This window comes from Schistocerca piceifrons, chromosome 9 (genome assembly GCF_021461385.2).
Source record: "Schistocerca piceifrons isolate TAMUIC-IGC-003096 chromosome 9, iqSchPice1.1, whole genome shotgun sequence".
In the NCBI taxonomy this organism is placed as follows: Eukaryota; Metazoa; Arthropoda; class Insecta; order Orthoptera; family Acrididae; genus Schistocerca; species Schistocerca piceifrons.
In genome coordinates this window covers 105649897-105665883 of record NC_060146.1, presented here as the reverse complement: position 1 = coordinate 105665883, position 15987 = coordinate 105649897, and the positions used below count along the sequence as shown (strand labels likewise).

The 15987-nt window shown below is 43.7% G+C and overlaps 1 non-coding gene across 1 annotated transcript; it reads right to left on the bottom strand.

Annotated features, from left to right (window-relative positions):
• Positions 1–6953: 6953 nt before the first annotated feature.
• Positions 6954–7028, bottom strand: Trnas-cga. The gene has a single exon. It is a non-coding gene; the product is annotated as a tRNA-Ser (tRNA).
• Positions 7029–15987: the final 8959 nt, after the last annotated feature.

Below are 15987 nucleotides of genomic sequence, written 5' to 3'. Positions count from 1 at the left end.
ATCGCTGGTGTAGAGAAACAGCTGAAAGACTTGAAAATGAATAAGATGCCACGCGCGGATGGATTTCCATTTCGGTTTCACAGAGACTACTCTACGGCATTGGCCCCTTCCTTAGCCTGCATTTATCGCGAATCTCTCACCAAGCCCATAGTCACAAAAGACTGGAAAGAAAGCGCATTTGACTCCTGTGTACAGGGTGGCCCACTTAAATTATCATGCGCAATTATCTCTGGAGCAAAGCAGATATTGAGAACCGAATTCATCGGGTATGAATGTTAGGCAGAGGCACATGGAAGTAAATATTATATTACTTACGTTTTTTTCAAATGGATATCCCACATTATTTGTTACACAATTAATAACATGCATCGCAATACGTCTATTACATCCCTAGAAATTACAAAGCGACGTTGACGCTTGAAATAAACGAAACGCGCCACTATTGCACATTCGGAGACGCTAGCGTGGACCCCACGTTTCTCGTAATCACGATGTGATTTTTACACTGTTACTAATTGGACTGCAAAGAGTACAGATGTCCGGTCACCCACAGTGAAAAATAAGGGTGGGGCTAGCTCGTTTATGCTTTATCCATCTTTACTACAGCACTAGAATGGACATAACGGCAACGAAAAAACGGATATCACCGGCCGGGGCAAACGCAATTAAAGGCTGACCAAGGATCTGTCATGGATGTAAATGGTAGTTGCAGGTAGTTGTATGACTGGACATCTGTATTGTTTCCAGGCGATTTGATAACAGTGTAAAGAGAAATAAGTACAGCTTTGTTGCATTGCAGGACGTCAGCCATATCGTGATTACGGGCAATGTAGGGTCCACACTTGCATTACGCGATTGGTGCGTTTCGTTTATTCCAAGCATCAACATCGCTTTGTAATTTCTCGGGATGTAATTGACGTATTGCGATGCAACCAATGCCATTCTTTTCGTGATTTTTTATGTCATGCATTGTGTAAGAAATAATGGGGTGTGCAATTTAAAAAAATAAGACTGCGTTGGATATAATGTGTACTTACGTTTTTGAATGTGTTTACTTTGATGCACCCCTGTCTTACATCCATACCCATGAAAGTCGTTCTCCAATATCTGTTCTTGTTCCAAAGATATTTGCTCTGGAACGTTTAAGTGGACCACCCCGTGTAAGAAAGGTATAAGAACAAACACGCAAGATGATTTACATCATAATAACATTCTGTTAGATCTTACATTGGCATTTTGGTAATGATTTTTGTTTTCGTATCTTTTTAGCTCTTTCCATCTCTTTCAGAGTTGGTCAAACACAATATCATAAACGTACTCTGTATCCAAACGGAACCAGCAATTTGTGACGGATTTAAGACGTCAACTGTATACTCTAAACCATCTATACTATTAGCTACCAACATAATTTAAATTTGCAGGATACTTAACTTGAATCATAACATTCTGAGGTAGGCATGGGAATGATGTCACCAGTGACGAGAACAAAAACTCTAGCCTCCGCTGGAGCGGACGTCTTTTCTGCAGGTAGCATTTGCGAGTGTGGAAATTTGTTCAGTTTTAAGTGAGCGAACTTCTTGCAAACGGTTAATTGTGAAATGATGCTGAATACATACATTTTTGATAATACTAAAACACGAGCTCTAAAACATGTTTTAAAAGAACTTCGTGCAAGAATTTCTTAGACCAATATCAATGTGAAAGTCTGTATACCAGCTACAATCTGAGTGGCCATCATCATTCAGTATTTCCGTGTTGTTAGGACATATGTTCTCTACTCTTGGTGGACGCACCGGCAACAACTCGGCAATACGTGTCAACTTCCTGAACCAGAGTGAGCCACCAGGAATATGGCCCGCCCATACCGCTCTGTGGCCATGTGTTGAAGCAATGTCGACGGCAGCACTGTAGTTTTAAAAAGCACATCATAAAAAGTTTTACATCACCCCGGTTTCCAGAACTCCTGAAGATAAACGTTGACTATGGATATTGTATCACAGACACAGTCCCTTTGACTGTTCAGAGATGTCACTAAAACCGCCCAAAGATCTTGGTTCAAATGGCTCTGAGCACTATGGGACTTAAAATCTGAGGTCATCAGTCCCCTTGACTTAGAACTACTTAAACATAACTTACCTAAGGACATCACACACATCCATGCCCGAGGCAAGATTCGAACCTGCGACCGTTGGAGTCGCGCGGTTCCGGGCTGAAGCGCCTAGAACCGCTCCGCCACCGCGGCCGCCCGCCCAAAGATCTAAACAACTATGCACGAGCAGTGCCTATTAGACGGAGGGGTCCGACAGCCGATCAGTTCCAGTCATTCCAGGAAGAAGGAGGTACGCGGCTCGTGTTGTCTGTAGTTCAACCATGCCAAGACGATCAATACCGCTGTTCGATCGCGTCCGCATTGTTACTTTGTGCCAGGAAGGGCTCTCAACAAGGGAAGTGTCCCGGCGTCTCGGAGTGAACCAAAGGGATGTTCTTCGGATATGGAGATACAGAGAGAGAGAGAGGAACCGTCGATGACATGCCTCGCTCAGGCAGCCCAAGAGCTACTACGGCAGTGGATGACCGCTGTCTACGGATTATGGCTCGGAGGAACCCTAACTGCAACACCACCATAACGAATAACGCTTTTCGTGTAGCCACAGGATGTTGTGTTACGATTTAAACTGTCCGCAATAGGCTGCATGATGCGCAGCTTCACTGCCGACGTCCATGGCGAGGTCCACCTTTGCAACAACGACACCATGAAGCGCGGTACAGATGGGCCCAACAACATGCAGAATGGACCGATCAGGATTGGCAGCACGTTCTCTTCACCGATGAGTGTCGGATATGACTTCAATCAGACAATCGTCCGAGACGTGTCTGGAGGCAGACACACTGTCCAGCGAGTGCAGCAAGTTGGAGGTTCCCTGCTGTTTTGGGGTGGCATTATTTGGGGCCGACGTACGCCGCTGGTGTCGTAATGGCTGCACGAAACGTGAATGGCATCCTCCAAGCAATAGTGCAACCATATCTGGAACATATTGGCGAGGCATTTGCGCCCCCCTCCCCTCCGCCCCCCATCGTGCGAATCTTGTGAATGACTTCCTTCAGGACAACGATATCGCTCAACTAGAATGGCCAGAATGCTCTCCAGACATTATCGAACATGCCTGTGATAGATTGAAAAGGGCTGTTTGTGGATCTACGCCGAATAGCCGTTGAGGATTGGGACAATGTGGACTAACATTGCCTAGATGAACTTGTGGATAGTATGCCATGACGAATACAGGCATGCATCAATGCAAGAGGACCTGCTACTGGGTATTATTGGTACCGACCTGGTCACCAGTTCTGTAGTTCTCGCTGTATGGTCGTACAACATGCAAGGGAACAGTGCAATTACCAGCCCTCCCTGACTGGGCGGTCGGAATTCAATACAGGTGCGTCCTCGGACGCAATTCATTTCACTCGGCGAGGCCTGCTGTTTGGACGAGTGCTCAGGGACGCAGGGAGGGAGAGAGGGAGGTAAATCCCCCCCTCCCTCCTGTCCTCCCCTATCTCCTCTCCCCCCCCCACCCCCCACAGTGCCGGCGGCCCAGGCCTACACGTTGCGACGCGCGAAATTAAAAAAGTCGCCTGCGCGTCTGTGGTCCGCAATTAGCGAACTTTTGAGCCGCAGCGCAGCGGCGTGGCGCGTTAACACGAGATTGCCCACTCAACCCGGGCAAACTTCCTGCGCGCCTCGTCCAGTCTGTCCGCGGGATTTCGCCGGTGCCCTCTGTTTCCTGCCCGAATCTCTAACCGACCTCCTCCTCATACCCCAAAACCTTACCATCAACACAACCCGCACAGCGGTGCAACCCGACCGTTGTTCACTTTCACCCGCGGACCAAATTAATAACTCAAAGCAGTTCCGCCGTTTCTATATCCCTGCCTCCCCCCCCCCCCCCCCCCAACCACACTCTTCCCCATCAGCTCGTAACTTTTTTTTATCATCTTCGCTCCTTTTACATTCTACAAGTTTTCAGCTGCCACGATCAAAGAGCTGCCTCAGTAACAGTAATTATGAACCAACGAAAGACAAAAAGGGCATTAGGGATTAACTAACGCACCAATGGAAAGAGTAGCAAAAGGAAAAGAAAATGCATGAAGGCATAAAAAAATTACTGTATGGTATTCTCGTGAGGTCCGGAGAAAGTAGATCGAAAAGTGAGTCTAGTTTCTCTGTTGTTGTTGACGATGGCATCTCGGAGGTACATAGCCGCAAAGTATTCTGTCACGTGGAGCAGTATGTACGTCCTCATCATTCACTTAACTCATGTTGACTAGTCGCATAATATAACGTATATAACCCATTTCGGACGAGGTTGCTTCAGTAAGAAAAATGAAACACTTTTTTTCAATCATTTTCCCTTGAAAAAAAAAATGCTGATTTTATTGTGGAACTTCGTATAATAATCTCGCTTCAGTCAGTTTCGATGGGTGGCGGCGTTGTTGCGTTTGTAACGGAGTGCATTCCAAGCTGAGAGCTGTCACTGAATTTCTCTTAGCAGTCGATTCCCGGCGGGGTCAGAGATTTTCTCTGCCTCGTGATGACTGGGTGTTGTGTGATGTCCTAGGATAGTTAGGTTTAGGTAGTTCTAAGTTCTAGGGGACTGATGACCATAGTGCTCAGAGCCATTTGAACCATCTCTTGGCAGAAAACCAAAACATCTCATATTCATGGGCGTCTGCAGAATGTCTATGGCAATCTCTCGGTGAACAAAAGCACGTTGAGTCATTAGCGAGGCGTCTGTGATGAAAGCAACAAGGTCGCGCAAATCTATTCGATCTTCCGCGTGCCGGCCGGCCGCACACAACTGTAACTCCAATTTTGGAACATGTGGACAGTCTCTTTCGAGGTGACTGAGGGATCAAAACCGGACACTTCTCTTCTGAGCTCGACGCCTCTGTCGGTAGTGCTGACAATCTCGTCCACTATTTGGGGTACTCATAGGCGAGTGCCTGTTGGCTTCCTCGCTGTCTAACAGAACCTTCTGTTTGGCCCGATGGAGGATGCACTCCCTGGGAAGCACTACTTGGATGGTGGGGAGATTATTGGTGCAGCAAGAAGTTGGTTCCGACGTCGTCCATTAGAGTGGTACCACGTGGGCATATGAGCCCTCGCAGTATTGTGGGGTAAGGCTGCCGCAGAGAACCGAATTTATGTCGAAAAATAGTGTTTTGTAGCCAAAAGAATAGGAAAAAATATGGTGGATTGGAATTCGGAGTAAAACTATTCTGGTTTCAGAAAAAAAGGTGTAGCGTTACTTACTGAACACCCCTCGGGGATACACATCCATCATTAGATCTTTGTAGGGAAACGAATCACATCTAAAAATGTCCATTAATCACCTTACATCTTTCTATTATAATAACTTTAAGATTATACTGGATAATAAATACTAGTTGTCAACATGTGAAAAGATAAACCATGTTTTGTTTCCTCATTCATACCAGCCAGTGTGTGTAAGCCTAGTTCCACGAACAATGTCTAACGTGTGTTCAACTTTTCCCTTGTAGGCTCCAGAAACTCTACGAAAACATGTTCAAATGTATTGTGAATGCATATAATCCAAACTCCTGCAGACCTAAAGCCTAGGTTTCGTACACCTGCTCCTTTCGCAAAACCACGATGGAATATATCTAGTGGTGTGAGGTCAGGTGATCTTGGCCATCAAGGAATCGGACCATCCAGTCCAGAAATTTTTCATCCAGAAATTTCCTGACATTTAGGGGGCAGTGAGGTATTTCCACATACTGCCAGCATGTGTTTCAACTGTGGCTCATAAAACACATGTAATACGTCCGGATTGTAGAATTACTGAAAAAAAAATTGGCCAAGTGTGCATACGAATTGGAAATGGTTGCGAAAACACACTTGACCTCTTAGCCACAAATAATCCTGATCTAATAGAGAGCGTCATGACGGGTACAGGGATTAGTTAACACATTGTAGCGAGGCTCAAAACCATATCAACCAAAATCACTAAAAATAAACGCAAAATATATCTGTTTACAACAACAGATAAAAATTCTTTTAATGCCTTCGAAGCTAATTATGTAAGTGTAGACCAGATATGGCTCAAATTCAAAGATACAGTATCGATAGCAATAGATAGATTCATACCGCATAAGTTAGTTAGAGACGGGACTGATCCCCCATGGTATACAAAACACGTCAGAACACTGTCGCAGAAACAACGAAAAAAGCATGCCAAATTGAGAAGAACGAATAATCCCCAAGACTGACTAAGTTTCACAGAAGCTCGAAATTTAGTGCAGACGTCAATGCGAGATGCTTTTAATAGTTTTCACAATGAAACATTGTCTCAAAATACGGTAGGAAACCTAGAGAGATTCTGGTCGTACGCTAAGTACACACCAGAGGCAAAAAACAGTCAATACCGTCACTGCGCGATAGCGATGGAATTGGTACCGATGATGGTGACACTAAAGTGGAGTTACTAGTTACTAAATACAGTCTTCCGTAATTCCTTCACGAAAGACGGCGAAGTAAATATTCCAGAATTCGAAACCAGAATAACTGTTAGCATCAGTGACAAAAAAGTAGATATCTTAGGTGTTGCGATACAACTCAAATTACTTAAGAAATGCAAGTCTTCCGGGCCAGATGGTATACTAATCAGGTTCCTTCCAGAATATGCAGACACAGCAGCGCCTTTCTTAGCAATCATATACTACCGCTCACTTGACGAAAGGTTTGTTCCTAAGGACTGGAAAGTAGCACAGGTCACACCAATATTCAAGAAAGGAAATAGGAGTAACCCACTGAATTACAGACCCAGATCACTGACATAAATTTGCAGTAGGATTTTGGAGCATATACTGAAGAATGAAATTTTCACTCTACAGCGGAGTGTGCGCTGATATGAAACTTCCTGGCAGATTAAAACTGTATGCCGGACCGAGACTCGAACTCGGGACCTTTGCCTTTCGCGGGCAAGTGCTCTACCAACTGAGCTACCCAAGCACGACTCACGCCCCGTCCTCACAGCTTTACTTCCGCCAGTACCTCGTCTCCTACCTTCCAAACTTTACAGAAGCTCTCTTGCGAACCTTGCAGAACTAGCACTCCTGAAAGAAAGGATATTGTGGAGACATGGCTTAGCCAGAGCCTGGGAGATGTTTCTAGAATTAAATTTTCACTCTACAGCGGAGTGTGCGCTGATATGAAACTTCCTGGCAGATTAAAACTGTGTGCCGGACCGACACTCGAACTCGGGTAGAGCACTTGCCCGCGAAAGGCAAAGGTCACAGTTCGTAGTGATAGACGGTAAATCATCGAGTAGAACAGAAGCGATATCGGGCGTGTCATAAGTAAGGTAGTGTCATAAGCCTTTCTGCTGTTCCTGATTTGCATAAATGATCTAGGTGATAATCTGAGCAGCCCCCTTAGATTGTTTGAAGATGACGCTGTAATTACCATCTACAAATATCATCGGACGATCAATTCTAATTAGAAAATGATCCATAGAGAATTTCTGTATGTTGCGTAAAGTGGCAATTGGCATTAAACAAAGAGAAGTGCCAGGTCATCCACATGGGTACTAAAAGAAATCCGATAAATTTTGCGTATACGATAAATCGCACAAGTCTAAGGGCTGTCAATTCGACTAAATACCTAAGAATTACAGTTACGAGCAACTTAAATTGGAAAAACCACACAAATAATATTGTGGGGAATGCGAAACAAAGACTGCGCTTTGTTGGCAGAACACTTAAAAGATGCGACAAACCCACTAAAAAGGCAGCCTACATTACACGTGTCCGCCCTCTGCTGTAATACTGCTGCGCGGTGTGGAATAGTTACCAGCTAGGATTGACGGAGGACATCGAAAAGGTGCAAAGAAGGGCAGCTCGTTTCGTGTTATCGCCCAATAGGGTTAAGAGTGCCACTGATATGATACGCGAGTTGTGGTGGCAGTCACTGAAACAGAGGCGACTTTCTTTGTGGCGAGATCTATTTACGAAATTTCAATCACCAACATTCTCTTCCGAAAGCGATAATATTTTGTTGACACCCACCTACATAGTGAGAAATGATCATCATAATAAAATAAGAGAAATCAGAGCTCGAACGGAAAGAGTTAAGTGTTCCTTTTCCCCACGCGCCATTAGAGAGTGGAATGGTAAGTAGTAGAGTGAAAACGGTTCGATGAGCCCACCGCCAGGCACAAAAAAAAAAAACATTTTTAGGAGCCTAGTCGCGCTGAGGTTTGTCCGTCGGCTATATTGCTTGAAGCAGCCGTACTTCGTGGGCATAAAGACGTAGTTTCTCATATATATACTTTAGATAGTGGTATTTCCAATTCCCTGGCCACCATACCCACTGCTTCTATCGGAACCCTTGTCCACTTTGGCGCCTAAAACGGACAAGTGATCCGGCCCTGTTTACGGATAACGCCACCTAACTGCATAAAAAGGTAGACTGGCTGGTCGTTCCCACACTGTGTCTGAAAGTTTTGTTGCACTTAGATGTCCGACTTGGTCTCTGTGAATCAAGTTACACACTCAGCTGTTTCCTGGTGCTTGCCGGCCGCGGTGTTCTAGCGGTTCTAGGCGCTTAGTCCGGAACCGTGTGACTGCTACGGTCGCAGATTCGAATCCTGCCTCGGGCATGGATGTATGTGATGTCCCTAGGTTAGTTAGGTTTAATTAGTTCTAAGTTCTAGGGGACTGATGACCACAGATATTAAGTCCCATAGTGTTCAGAGCCATTTGAATCATCCATTTTCCTGGAGCGTCCTCATTTTTCCGCGCGTCGGCATGTGGGAAAAAATAAAACAACTGTGAGTTATCTCATTAAGTGTAGAAAACAAACTTATTATCTAGTATATTCATAAGGATAGTATAGTCTAAATTTGTCACATTACGATCAGCTTTGTGTTATCGTAGACTACCTTTCTCTCTATTTTTGAAAGTTTGTTGCTGAAGATGACTTCTGACAAGAGGCACAATTGCTTATACGGATAAACACAAAAAACGATCCGGAGGGTCTTTGTTTTTTTTTTCTTTCTTTACAAGCAATATCTCAAGCTCCAGTGATGGTCAAATTTTGTCGATTTGCTTCTTATCAGGTATACACATCCGGCATGATTACGACTGATGTTGAGGGAATGGGCCACACAATCACGATAAATTTATAAAACTACATTATTACCATTAGACTATTTTAAAATATTACTTTATTGAATTATGTTCATAGTACTCGTCGATGAGTTAGATAATGTAAAATGGTGCAAAATGTTCCAAATTATCAGAGAAATAGTGTAAGCTATAGGGAAAGACGGGAGCATAAGGGTGAACGTTAAGAAAACCGACAAACTGATTGGCGGATTCCTGACTGGGAATGGAAAAAGAAAGATCCTATGAACATGTGTCGGGAAATGCATCGTCGCCATGGTAGATGGCGCTGATGAACGACATTTCTTCTGACCGCGTGCCGTGTGGTCTTTGTTGTGATTGACGCAGAGTATTATAGGCAACAGAATGGTCCGGTAATTATGTCGGGAACAAGCCGAGATGGTATTAGAACAAGACTTAACAAGTGGAAACGGTCGCGAGGCAACACGGCTATACCAAACCAAGTATCCTCACAGACACCAACCACCTCACACAACATTTGAAGCCCTTTTGGGGCGTTTGTGTGATCATCGGTCCTCTCGGACAAACGAATGTTCATGGAAGTGCCGGCCGGTGTGGCCACGCGGTTAAAGGCGCTACAGTCCGGAACCGCGCGACCACTACGGTCGCAGGTTCGAATCCTGCCTCGGGCATGGATGTGTGTGATGTCCTTAGGTTAGTTAGGTTTAAGTAGTTATAAGTTCTGGGGGACTAATGACCTTAGAAGTTAAGTCCCATAGTGCTCAGAGCCATTTGAACCATTTTTCATGGAAGTGGCGAACTCTGTTACATCAGATTTGAAGGCCGGGTTGCGCCAGACCGTTTCCGCTTGTTTGGCCGTACACAGACACCATCTCGCCTTGTTCCTGACATGAATAGCGAAACATTCTGCTGATTACAGTACGCTGCGTCAATCACACAGCGACAACACACAAAGAACACACGACACGATATCAGAGGAACTTTCTTAAGTCAACGCCATCTACCGTGGCAACAATGAATTTCCGGACACATGTTCATATTACCTTTTTTCCTCCATTTACAGTCAGGGATCCGTCCCTGCATTTTGTCGATTTTAATAATGTTCACCTTGTATAATATGTACAAGAAACGACATCGAAAAAGTGAAAATGCAAAAATTAAGAACGAAGTGTTCGGGTTACAAAGAAAATAAGGGATGCTTCCAGAATGAGATTTTCACTCTGCAGCGGAGTGAGCGCTGATATGAAACTTTCTGGCAGATTAAAACTGTGTACCAGACCGAGACACTAACTCGGGACCCGAGTTCGAGTCTCGGTCCGGTACACAGTTTTAATCTGCCAGGAAGTTTCATAAGGGATGCTGGTACTCTTCAATCTGCAATTTGAAGAAGCAATGACGGAGACGAAATAAAGGTCCAGGAGTGGGATTAAAAGTCAGAGTGAAAGAGTCTGAAGCATAAGGTTGGCTGATGACTTTGCTACAGTCAGTGAAAGTGAGGATAAGTGGGAGAGCTGTTCAATGAAATAGAACAATCTACTCGGTACTTTTGTTACCATCATTTCTTCTTAGATGTATTGATTGAACGGTAATGGTGAAAGACTACATCCTCACCTAACACACTTTTCAATCTGAACACTTCGTTCTAGGCCATCCAGTCTTTTTTGCTTTTGCTCTTTGCTCTTGTACTTATTGTGTTTTACCCGTTTTTCCCTATAGATTACCCCTATTTTTCTCAGAATTTGGAACATTTTGCACCATTTGACATTGTCGAATACTTTTCCAGATCGACAAATGCTATGAGCACGTCTTGATTTTTCTTTAGTCTTGCTTCCATTATCAACAGCAACGTCAAAACTGCCTCTCTGGTGCCTTTACCTTTCCTAAAGCCAAATTGATCGTCATCCAGCACATCCTGAATTTCCTTTTCCATTCTTCTGTATATTATTCTCGTCAGCGACTTGGATGCATGAACTGGTAAACTGATGCTGCGATAATCCTCGCACTTGTCTCATCTTGCAGTCTTCGGGTCTGTATGGATGATGCCTCCTCGAAAGTAAGATGGTATACCTCCAGAGTCATATATTTCACACACCATCGTGAATGGTAGTTTTGTTGCCTCTTCCCCCAATAGTTTTAGAAGATATTTTGAAATGTTATCTGTCCCTTCTGCCGTATTCGATGGCTTTTTAAATTCTGATTCTAATATCACGTCATCAGATAAATCTTCCCCCTCATAAGGAACGTTAGTGTACTCTTTCCAGCTGTCTGTTCTCTTCCTAGAATTTAACAGTATAATCCGTATTCCACTCTTAATGTTAACGGACTTGATTTTAATTTCAGCGAATTTTGTTTTGACATTCCTATATGCCGAATCGGTCCTTCCGACAATCATTTCTTTTTCGATTTCTTCAGTCTTTTCATGCAGCCATTGCGCCTTAGATTCCCTGCACTCCCTATTTGTTTCATTCTTCGTCAACGACTTCTATTTATTTATTCCTGTATTTCCCTGAACATTTTTGTGCTTCCTTCTTTCAGCGATCTGTGCAGCTGGTTCTGGCGGAGGCTCGAGTCCTCCCTCGGGCATGGGTTTGTCTGTTTGTCCTTAGGATAATTTAGGTTAAGTAGTGTGTAAGCTTAGGGACTGATGACCTTAGCAGTTAAGACCTATTAAGCTTTCACACAAGTTTTCAGCGATCAAATGAAGTTTTTCTTCTGTTACCCATTGTTTCTTCACGGTTATCTTGTTTGTATCTATGTTTTGCTTTCGAACTTACGTGATTGACCTTTTCAAAGATGCCCGTTCATCTTCAACTGAACTGCCTACTGCAAAATTCATTATTACAATATATGTAGCCTCCGAGAACTTCAAGCATGTGTCTTCTTTCCTTAATAGTTCCGTATCCCACTTCTTTGCGCCTTCATTCTTCTTTGCTACTCTCTCAAACTTTAGCCCACTGTTCATCGCTACCAAATTGTAATCTGAGTCTGTATCTGTTCCTGGGTACTCTTACAAACCAGCATACGATTTCGGAATTTGTGCCAGATCATGATGTGATCTAACTGAAATCTTCCCGTATCTCTCAGCGTTTTAGAAATACGAGGATGAGTCAAATGAAAACCTTACATTTGTAATATCAAATCGCAATTTTGCGCAGTTACCCTGTAAGTTAGTTAGCATGCTACAGAATGGCCTGCAGGTGGCAGCATTGTCTAGATGCACACAGTATAAAGATGGCCGCCCCACTTGCGACTTGCACCAGGGAAGAACAGCGTTCTGAATTCGATTTTTGCGTAGTGAAGGTGTGAAACCTATTGAAAGTCATCGACGAATGAAGGTTGAGTACGTTGATGCATGTTTGTCACAGCAGCAAGTCTACTAATGGAGTAGGAAGTTCACAAATGGTGTGACTTCAGTGGAAGATACTCCTCGTCCAGGTCAGGCACAACGGGTTGTGACTTCACAGAACATTGCAGGAGTTGAAGCCATAGTGAAGGAAATTCGCCGAGTGACAATGAATGACATTGCAGCATGTTTACAGATTAGTCATGGGTCAGAACACCACATTGTGCATGATGTGCTCCAGTTTCACAAAGTGTCTGCAAGATGGGTGCCACGGCAGCTGATTCCTGAAATGAGAGAACGACGTGTTGATGCTTGTGAAGAACTTCTTCGGTGCTTTGAACGAGAAGGTGATGACGTCCTTGCAAGAATCGTTACTGGGGACGAAACCTGGGTTGACTTCCACCAACCGGAAACGAAGGAGCGAGCAAGGAATGGCACCATTCCTCATCACCGAAAACCATCAGCAGGGAAGGTTATGCTGACTCTCTTTTGGGACGAAAAAGGCGTTATTTTGGAGCATTATGTGCTTAGAGCGACCGCTGTCACCTGTACATCATACACAGAATCCATAAAAAATCATCTACGGCCTGCAATCAAATCAAAGCGACGTAGATTGCTGTCAGCAGGAGTCCTTTTCCAACATGACAATGCAAGGCCCCACACTGCCCGCACAACAGTTGCAACAATCACAGACCTGCAGTTTGAATGTCTTCCTCATCCACCATACTCACCAGACCTTGCCCCAAGTGATTTCCATATGTTTGGACGACTCAGAGACGCAATGAGAGGAAATAAGTTCCGTTCTGAAGAAGAGGTACGCCACGCGGTGCATGAGTGGTTGCGCGGACTACCAAAAGATTTTTTTTCTAAACGAATTTATGCACTATGTAAGCGCTGGAGGACTTCCATTGAGCGTGGGGGAGATTATGTTGAAAAGTGATACACCTTTGTACCACTTCTGCACAATAAATAATATTTAAAGAAATATTTAAGGTTTCCATTTGACTCATCCTCGTATATCTCCTCCTCTTATGTTTATTGAACAGATTATTCGCTATTGCTAGCTGAAATTTACTGCAGAACTAAATTAGCCTGTCTCCTCACTCATTCGTAGTACCAAGCCCATATTATCCCGCTACCTTTTCTTCTACTCCTTTGCTACAACAGCATTCCAGTCCTGCATGGCCGCTGTGTTTTCCATACAATCGGGAAGAAAGGAATACGTCGAAAATATTGATAAGAAGGAGCGAAGGAATGACAGGACTTGTTTTAAAACGTGAAAGAATGAGACCGATGGTAATTCAAGGAATTGTAGATAGTCAGAAATGTAGGGGATAATAGAAACTGGAATTTATCCAACAAGTAATCGGGGTTGTCGGGTACAGGGCTTACTCTGATATTAACAGTTTGATACAGGAAAGCAATTCGTGGCAAGCTGCATCAACTCATTCAGAATTCTGATGACTAAAAAAAAAAAAAACGTAATGTCTAGTTTTGAGGCTGGCCAATTCTCAAGTAAATAGAAATAAAGTACATTGCCCTCGGAAGGAGTGATATTCAAGTTCGAAGGTCGTATAACCTGACGAACTTGTTGTGAATGGTGTGTGATATCTGAGTCTTATGGGAGTCGGACCCGGCGGTCTCGCGCTCCAGATACCTTGCGGCGAATACGTGTCGTGCTTACGCCCTAGCTGTGCTGCGGCTACCGGGCGAGACGAACACACCACAGCAGCGCACTGCAGCTGTAAGCAAGCGCCTGCAGAGACTGTAGTGGACGTGGAAGAAACTCGCAATAGGACGACCAGATCTAATATCCAGTACAGTTGTGCCAAACTGCTGTTAACCGAGATTGATGACTGGCTAATTTTGAAAACAGGTTTACATTCAGATAATTTCAATACGATTTACTTCAGAGCGCAGCTTTTGTTAAGATAAACTCAGAAATAACATAGAGGTGTCTAATATGAGACACACATACACACACGCAAAAGGCCAAAATATAAATGCCGTTACATTTTTTATCGTGGTAATATCTAGCACTATTTAACTTCACCATGTTGTTGTTGTGGTCTTCAGTCCTGAGACTGGTTTGATGCAGCTCTCCATGCTACTCTATCCTGTGCAAGCTTCTTCATCTCCCAGTACCTACTGCAGCCTACATCCTTCTGAATCTGCTTACTGTACTCATCTCTTGGTCTCCCTCTACGATTTTTACCCTCCACGCTGTCCTCCAGTACTAAATTGGTGTTGCCTTGATGCCTCAGAACGTGTCCTGCCAACCGATCCCTTCTTGTAGTCAAGTTGTGCCACAAACTCCTCTTCTCCCCAATTCTATTCAATACCTCCTCATTAGTTATGTGATCTACCCATCTAACGTTCAGCATTCTTCTGTAGCACCACATTTCGAAAGCTTCTATTGTCTTCTTGTCTAAACTATTTATCGTCCACGTTTCACTTCCATACATGGCTACACTCCATACAAATACTTTCAGAAACGACTTCCTAACACTTAAAGCAATACTTCTCTTCTTCAGAAACGCTTTCCTTGCCATAGCCAGTCTACATTATATCCTCTCTACTTCGACCATCATCAGTATATTTTGCTCCCCAAATAGCAAAACTCCTTTACTACTTTAAGTGTCTCATTTCCTAATCTAATTCCCTCAGTAACACCCGACTTAATTCGACTACATTCCATTATCCTCGTTTTGCTTTTGTTGATGTTCATCTTATATCCTCCTTTCAAGACACTGTCCATTCCGTTCAACTGCTCTTCGAAGTCCTTTGCTATCTCTGGCAGAATTACAATGTCATCGGCGAACCTTAAAGTTTTTATTTCTTCTCCATGGATTTTAATACCTACTCCGAACTTTTCTGTTGTTTCCTTTACTGTTTGGTCAATATACAGATTGAATAACATCGGGGAGAGGCTACAACCCTCTCTCATTCCCTTCCCAACGACTGCTTCCCTTTCATGTCCCTCGACACTTATAACTGCCATCTGGTTTCTGTACAAATTGTAAATAGCCTTTCGCTCCCTGTATTTTACCCCTGCCACCTTCAGAATTGGAAAGACAGTATTCCAGTCAACATTGTCAAAAGCTTTCTCTAAGTCTACAAATGCTATAAACGTAGGTTTACCTTTCCTTAATATTTCTTGTAAGATAAGTCGGAGGGTCAGTATTGCCTCACGTGTTCCAACATTTCTACGGAATCCGTCTGATCTTCCCCGAGGTCGGCTTCTACCAGTTTTTCCATTCGTCTGTAAAGAATACGCGTTAGTATTTTGCAGCTGTGACTTATTAAACTGATAGTCCGGTAATTTTCACATCTGTCAACACCTGCTTTCTTTTGGATTTGAATTATTATATTCTTCTTGAAGTCTGAGGGAATTTCGCCTGTCTCATACATCTTGCTCACCAGATGGTAGAGTTTTTTCAGGACTGGCTCTCTCACGGCTGTCAGTAGTTCTAATGGAATGT